The following is a 9,087-nucleotide window of genomic DNA, read 5'->3' as shown; positions in this document are numbered from 1 at the left end:
GCAGACCCCAAAGCCAGAAACGTGGACGGGGACACGCCGCTGCACTTCGCTAACGAGCATGGCCGCACAGAGGAGGCGACTGCACTACTCGATTCAGGGGCTGACAGCGGGGCCAGGAATCACAAGGGGAAAACCCCAGTGGACCGCGCCAGGCAGTTCAACGACCAACACTGGATAGACAGGATAACACGAGACCAGCACTACAATACACACCTCTGAAGTAAATAGAACACTGCTCTAGTAAAATCACAACAGTAGCGACAATGTGAGATTCATATAAACTAAAGTGTGAAGTAAGAAGCGAGTTTCCTTCCATGAAAACTCAACAACAATCGAAACGTATATCATTAATAATAAACATGTTTTTAACTAAATTCATTATTGTTAAGTAATTGGTAAAAATATGCTATTACACATAACACCACAGCCAGTGTGGTAGAAAGGCGCTGTACTGTTGCGGTAAGTTGCTGGACTACAGTAACAATAAATCTTCAATTTAATCAACAACAATTTATTTATTCAGCCAACTGTACAGTTTCCAAACTCTGCCAGTGAGTGTCGGCCAAGTATGACTTTAAGTAAACAGTTATGATGGAAGTCCAAAGAGAGTCGTCTGAACAGAAAAAGAGCACATTGTATTGAGCAGGAACATCAGTCATCCCCAGGGAAACCCCAGAGGCTTTGTTTGTGTCTCAGAATACTGTAATACAGTATCACAGTAGCTGTGAAAAAAATAACAATGATTACTCAAAACAAACCATTCCTCTTACAATACCATAGAGATATTACACCACTTCTTAAAAACATATTTTCTTACTTGCCAAGGACAAGCATTTACAAGAGAATCACACTCATTAATTATATCCATGTCTTGCGGAGAAGCAAATGGGTTCACAATGCAACAATTTCCAAAATTCTTGATAAGGCATACACCCTCAGAAATTTTCTTTGAAGGAGTCCACATACATGAAAATAAATCAGCTTTGGTAAAACAATCACTGACTGGATCTTCCATGTGGTATGCTGCACAAAGTGGAAACCGTAGGATCACGACCACTTAAAAAAATAAAAGGTAAAATACTATTAATCTGGCCTTAAGAGTCAATGTAACAATATATCAAACAATGCTCAGAGCTGTATCCCATCTAGAGTAATTTAAGATTATGTTTACATGTTATTCCAAGCCAATTACATACATGAAAAACAGTTTTGCATCACCCCAGTTCCCAGAACTCCTGAAGATAGATGTTGACTTTGGCTACTGTATCACAGACACAGTCTATTTTACTGTTCAGAGTTGTCTATACCCACCCAAAGATTTAAACAGCCATGTATGAGCAGCGCCTAGTAGACAGAGGGAGTCCGACAGCTGATCAGTTCCAGTCATTCCACCAAGAAGAAGGTACATGGCTAGTGTTGTCTGTAGTTCAACCCTGCCTAGACGGTCAGTACTGCGGTCTGATTGCGTTCGCATTGTTTGTGTCAGGAAGGGCTCTCAAGAAGGGAAGTGTTCCGGCGTCTCAGTGATGTTGTTCAGACATGGAGGAGATAAAGAGAGAGAGGAACTGTCGATGACATCCCTCGCTCAGGCTGCCCAAGGGCTAGTATTTCAGTGGATGATCGCTTCCCACCGATTATGGCTCGGAGTAACCCTGACAGCAACGCCACCATGTTGCATAATGCTTTTTGTGCAACCACAGGACGTCGTGTTACAACTCAAACTGTGTGGAAAAGGCTGCATAATGCACAACTTCACTCCAGATATCGATGGTGAGGTCCATCTTTGCAACCACGACACCATGCAGTGTGGTACAGGTGGGCCCAACAATATGTGAATGCATCCCTCAGGACTGGCATCACGTTCTCTTCACCGATAACAGTCGTATATGCCAGCAGTCAGACAACTGTCAGAGATGTGTTTGGAGGTGAACCAGTCAGGATGAACGCATTAAATACACTGCCCAGCGAGTACAGCAAGATGGAAGTTCCCATGCTCTTTTGGGGTGGCATTATGTGGAGCCGACGTACGCCACTGGTGGTCATGGAAGGGGCCATAATGGCAGCACGATACGTGAATTCCATCCTCCGATCAATAGTGAAACTATATTGGCAGCATATTAGCGAGACATTCGCATTCATGGACCATAATTTGCGCTCCCATCGTGCACATCTTGTAACAATTTCCTTCAGCATAACGACATCGCTTGACTAGAGTGGCCAGCATGTTCTCCAGACATGAACCCAATCGCTCATGCCTGGGATAGGTAGTGCGGTTTATGGACGACGTGACTCTTGAACCAATCGGAGGCATCTACGCCGAATCGCCATTGAGGAGTGGGACAATCTTGAGCAACAGTGCCTTGATCAACTTGTGGGTAGTGTGCCACGACGAATACAGGCACGCATCAATGCAAGAGGACGTGCTACTGTGGGTGAGAGGTACCGGTGTGTACAGCAATCTGGATCACCATCTCTGAACGTCTCGCTCTATGGTGGTTCAACATGCAGTGTGTGGTTTTTATGGGCAATAAAAAGGGAGGAACTGATGTTAATGTTGAGCTCTATTCCACATTCTGTACATATTCCGAAACTCTCCGAAACCGAGTTGATGCAAAGCTTTTCTTGATGTGTGCGTTTCAGCTGGTCAAGAGGCATCAGATAAGGCGCTCTTGCTTAACTTCTCTCTGTAAATAAATGAATGTATGAAAAGGAACTTCATATATGTCGGTCAAATGTGACCATACATATAATTTGACATAAACTTCTACCTATTGTGTGAAACTAGTATATAAAAAGAAGACGAAAATAAACTTAAGTAACCAATTGCTCTAACTGGAACGACTTAGCAAAAGTCTTGTTGGGCAGAGTAGTGCCCAACAGCCAACAGCGTTCCATAGGTTACAAACAGAGTAAAGTTAACACTACGCTGGATACCTGTAGGAGGCTCACGAGGAAGAGTAAATAAGCTCACTATGCAATTAATACACACTGGCCTACGGTTACTATTAAAGGAAACGTAACATATCCAAATACCTCAATTACGATACGAACAAAGAATGAGTGACGGTGGATAAACAGTGTTACGTGGATTAGTACAATTTTGAAGTTAGCCAGAATCCCCTTTAAGACAAGTAATGACCTCGGTCACAAAACCTGGCTTAGGCCTGTACCATTCGTATTTTTATTTAATAATGGACATTTATACTAGATCTTAAGTCACTGGCAAGAATAGTAAGAATTAGTACACAACACCAAAAATAAATAACAAGCAGCCAAATCAGTAGTTTTCTCAGAACATTCCAACAGTTGGCTCACACTAAAACATATTGTAAACCAGAGCATAGGTCTGTAAGAGAAGTGCGGAATACTAACAAAAATCAATCACAACTAACGAAATCTGCAGTTAACACCGAAGATCGGTTACTCTCACAGCCCATGAATTGATCTCACAGAAATGTATCTGAAGTTCCACCACTGCATGCAATATATAACTGCTAAACTTTCTACAAATTGACCAGGTAAAGGCGCCAGCAAAATCATAGAGGAGAACATTAACTGAACAAAGATAGAGGTGGAACCAGAATGCGATGGATTACTGCGATGTGAAACCAGTACTTGGTGAGACATATCAAGTGTCACAGTTATTACAAGAATCGCATTATCGGGCAGTCCAAACCATTTTCCTTCCGCCTAAGGCCTGATGTATTAATCACACAGCTCCGTCGGTCATCTACAATCCAAGACTCTGCAAAGTCCAACAATCGCAAATACAGCAATAATAGGTCCCCCTCAGCGTCCATGACTCTGACCACGAAATTCTCCGTCGGTCATGTAAAATTGTCCTTCATGTGCCCAAAATACCCTGTGCTCGGGCACCTACAGCTGACCAGCGGAGCTAGGAACTCTTAGCTTCGCTGGAACCAAAGAGTGCGCGTGAGCTACTGATACACACTGGTGCCAAGAAAACAGAACACGTGTGTGGCACATCGATATTACTGTCATATGAACTCTATGGTTAGAATGCATTTTCACTTCAAATCTAAGACTGCTTCTGTGTGTCCAGACGATGCATTAATTGGCGACCTCTGTTATAATATGACATTAATAGCAATATTCACACCACTTAGTTCTGATCCCAGACTAAATTTACTCATAATTTACTAATATGTCAGCAGTAGAGATGGTTTGAAAGCTAGTGTGTTCATAGCAGGGCGTTAGTAACAATATTTGCACTATATCGTTTGCGCATGATATGAAACAATATAATAGTTTTACGTTTATTTACAACGAATTGTAGAAAACCGTTAGTAACACATGTCCCAACAGAGCTGCAAAACTGTAGTTCCACAACACATTACGATGTGTGTGGGGTAAAATAGACCTTCACGGTGACATTGCAGGGTGCTGCAGCATATTTTCCCTTTTTCAATTTTTGCCTTCTATCCGTCGTCTGTGCATCTCCCTGCACCAGGCGTCAGAGCGGCAGAGCGCCTGCAGGTGCCGCAACTCTGGCAGGGCAGGTGCCCTAGTCAGCTGTGTGATGAACTGCAGAAAATGTACCGCTTGTTCAATATGCAGATTGAATAACATTTGGGATAGGCTACAACCCTGTCTCACTCCCTTCTCAACCACTGTGAGGGCTTTGTGTATATCTTGGCTACAATAATGAATTCAATATGCTTTTCGTAGTTGCTTACCCACACTCCTATTTTTTAAATCATCATTAATCCTACTCCTGCATTACCTCTATAACCCTGTATTCACCTTACCAGAAGTTTTGTTTCTCCTGCCAAAGAACGTCGCTAATTCCCACTATATCCAGCTTTAACCTGTCCATTTCCCTTTCTAAATTTTCTAACCTAGCAGCCAAATTAATGGATCTGACATTCCATGCTCCGATCTGCAGAACGCCAGTTTTCTTTCTCCTGATAATTATGTCCTCCTAAGTATATGAAACGTCCCCTTAGAAAAATTTATACAAGACTGTGCTTAAACTGACACACAATTTTTTTATTAGCGCAACGCAATCTGACTTTCAAAAATCCCTACAAAAGAATGGCCCTTACTAACATTCACCTGTACCTGTCATAAATCACTTACCTCACAAAAATCTTCGCTACTGCAATACAGTGAGCGCCACTACTGCCAGCTAAATAAAAGATTCAAACTACGGAAGGCACTAACTACAGATAGACATAGTTAGCAAATGAAATATATTAATAGAGAACAAACAATGTATTTACCTTAATAGTCATAATATATATAGCAGTTCATGACAAATTACAAAATTCCGCCATCTCTCTCCCCACATCCACCACGGTTGGCGGCTCACCTCCAACTGCCAATGCTACGCGCCGTTCACATCCATCTGCCGCTGCCCAACACTACAATGGCGAGTATTACAACAATGCAAAGCAGCCACAGACTGCACACAGCACAGCCAGTGATTTTCACACAGAGGTGGCGTTACCAATAAAAAACCTAAACAGCCTACTTATATAGCCCCATGCTCCACACAAAAAATTTTACAAATTGTTTTGGGTAGTGGCCAATAATGATTTGATAAAATTTTTCATAATTACAATAACAAAGATATCAATTGCACACACTTATTGATACAATGTTGGTCAAAAGCTAAAATTTTCTCACAGTCCATAAAGACAGTCCTCATCATTCGTCACAGTAAAATTGCAGTGTTTTTCTCAAAGTCTGAGCAGTAAAAGCAAATGCACACAGAAGTAGTGGATTTCCATGCAGTCTTGAAGGAGTAGTGTTGTTCTTCCAACGGAAAGAGAGTGCTGACTCTCGACGTGCAGACAGGTAATGGGCCACAACAGAGGAAACCCACAGCAGAGTCATTCGACGTTTTGAAGAATATTGGTAGGTAGGTCATCACAGAGTAGACCCACTGCAGTCGTTGTAGAAATAATGGTATTGATGAGTCATCAAAGATGTAGACCCACTGTAGTCCTTGTAGAGACGGCCAGCAGCCATGTTGTGACTGTGCAGGTACACAATCACCATTGAAGAGTCTTGCAGATAGTATAGCAAGTCAATAACCACCACTTGTGCACTCACAAAGTGTTTGGAATTGTCCTTAGAACCAGCAATGCTGTTATTCAGTCCCTTGCTGAATTATTAACACACGTGCAAACACTAACAGTCCCTACTTCTCACATATTGTCCGTATACTATGACCAACAGAAACGTGTGCAGTGAAATGTAACTTCATTTGAAGAACTGGCGTCTATACGATTATAAATTTACAACATAAGAATACAATTACAAAGGTACAAAATACATCATTAAAGAACATAACAATAAAGATAACATTTGTAGTAACACAGGCTTTACAAAAGAATAGAAATAAACGTATACATCAGTTTTACAAAAATAATGACATAAGTACATACATAAAGATCAGAATAACTTTTGAAACATCACCTTCACATATGAGCATTAAAACAGAATAAATAATGTCTCAACATCTTTACAAAGTAAATAACATAGTATTAGAAAAATTCTACAACATAGCTCTCATCAGCTAAACACATAAAGACAGGGAAAAGACAAATACACAATGGTACATACATACATAGCAAAATAATACAAAAGGAAAGGACAGGGTTTGTTTTACTGCAGTATTTTGCAAACAAAACTTTCTTTACTTCTTGGAGATCTTCCTTCATTCATCATTGTTCCCAAAAAGTCCTATCTATACCTGCTTTCTGTATTCTATTCATATTTATTTCAAAATAATTATTTCTTGGTGTACAATACTCATTTTGGCCCAAATATTTTTCATATAAATTCTCAATGCATTTTTTTTTCCTATTGTCCATAGTCAGTTCCTTATGTAGTCTACCCCCTCTTAAGCTAACTTAAATCTACTGAGCTCAGATACTAAACTAAGGAACGAGGCAATGCAGCAGCACAAAACAATTAACACAAACAGCAATGATAAAAAATCCAAAAGGCAAAGCAAGCAGCATAAATTACAACTAATATAAGGCAATGAGCAGCAAACAAGAAAAATAGAGTAACACAAATTAAAATTCAGTAGCACTATGCCTGGCCAACAGCAGAAGCAAATGATATAACTAGTACCGAAACATGACAAAGCTCAAACAGAAAAAATTTTACACTAAAGACAACAATGCAGATAAGGGAAATGTCTATTCACATCTTAATGTCTCTGTAATTAAAGTTGTGCACCACCAGAAGTTATTCTACCAAAAAAGTTACCAAGTACTTGAAAAGAAAATTATGAATGCAGTTCCTGTGAAGGTAAATGTCTTTTTGTGCTCCCTCATTTTTTTTTTTAAATTATTATTTACTCGATCTGTACACAGAAAATATTTATATTAGTACATCTATAAAATTTTATTTTAACCAATGCTGCAGTGCAGCTAGAAACTAGATATTAAACAAAATGAGTAAATAAATACATAAAGGCAAGCCATATGGCATTTCTCTCAATTAGCAAGACAATAGGCATGAAATGTTTCTCCATTTCATTAGGCATTTTAGTAAACATCATAAATTAAGAGCTCCACAGTGTAATCATGTTTTCAAGTTTGAGGGTGTCGTATTTACGATGCTTTCTACAAAGGAATGTCGATAGCGAGGATAATGGCCTCCCGTTTTTTTTTCTACCACCTAATGGCTTTTTTTCAAGGCGGCTGGCACACCTGGCCGCTCACAACGAATTACATCACGGTCACTTACCTTTCTTACTGAAATATTTACGACAGCAGTTTCCGCTACAGTGACAGTCTCATATAAAAATATTTCACAGGTCAAGAATTTGGGTTACAAATCTGTAGAAACAAAATCTCATCAATATAACAGTGTCCAAAAAATTTTCGCCGGCATTGTGATACATTCACGCATTTACACACATTTCATAACTCTTAAAGTACGATTCTTGGTTTCCAACAACCTTTTCCACAAATCAGAGTCCCTAAACACTACTCATTATTCCTTACCTCATTATACATATACATATTCATCGACACTTCTTCAATATTTCATCATGAGAAATACGTAGCATAATAAACATTCCTCAATAGATATATGTAAGTAGGCTGTTTAGGTTTTTTATTGGTAACGCCACCTCTGTGTGAAAATCTCTGGCTGTGCTGTGTGCAGTCTGTGGCTGCTTTGCATTGTTGTAATACTCGCCATTGTAGTGTTGGGCAGCGGCAGATGGATGTGAACGGCGCGTAGCGTTGGCAGGTGGAGGTGAGCCGCCAACCGTGGTGGATGTGGGGAGAGAGATGGCGGAGTTTTGTAAATTGTCATGAACTGCTATATATATTATGACTATTAAGGTAAATACATTGTTTGTTCTCTATTAATATCTTTCATTTGCTAACTATCCCTATCAGTAGTTAGTGCCTTCCGTAGTTTGAATCTTTTATTTAGCTGGCAGTAGTGGCGCTCGCTGTATTGCAGTAGCGAAGATTTTTGTGAGGTAAGTGATTTATGACAGGTACAGGTGAATGTTAGTAAGGGCCATTCTTTTGTAGGGATTTTTGAAAGTCAGATTGTGTTGCGCTAATAAAAATATTGTGTGTCAGTTTAAGCACAGTCTTGTATAATTTTTTCTAAGGGGACGTTTCAATAATACACATTGTCGTCGTAATAATAACATCTTGACACCTCAGTCAACTCTCAAAATCGTCGTAGCTTCCTCCAATAATTTCAAAACCTAAAAAAAATTCTCTGCTCATGTCAAAAGTGTCATCTGCCTCGAATGTACTTTAAAAATCGTGATCCCATACCAAATATATCATTCAAAGCTCTCATAGTATCACAATGGTTCCGAAGAAATATGAACAGTTCACAAAGTACAGACAAAATACAATTTCATAAGTGTGAAGTTACCCAACTGTGTAATTGCGTAAACATGTGTCACTGATGTAGTAAAAAAATGTTTATCTCTCAGTTAAATGATCAGATAGCTGTGTAATTCTGTGTTAGAGAAATATGGTACCGATGTGTAAAGTTGTATAAGCAAATACCATATTAGCTAGGGCTCCTTGTGCTTGCCAAACACATGGTACACAAAGTAAGCGTGTACCC

The sequence above is a fragment of the Schistocerca americana genome, chromosome 11 (assembly GCF_021461395.2).
Source record: "Schistocerca americana isolate TAMUIC-IGC-003095 chromosome 11, iqSchAmer2.1, whole genome shotgun sequence".
Classification (NCBI taxonomy): Eukaryota; Metazoa; Arthropoda; class Insecta; order Orthoptera; family Acrididae; genus Schistocerca; species Schistocerca americana.
Note: the sequence above shows the minus strand (reverse complement) of the source record.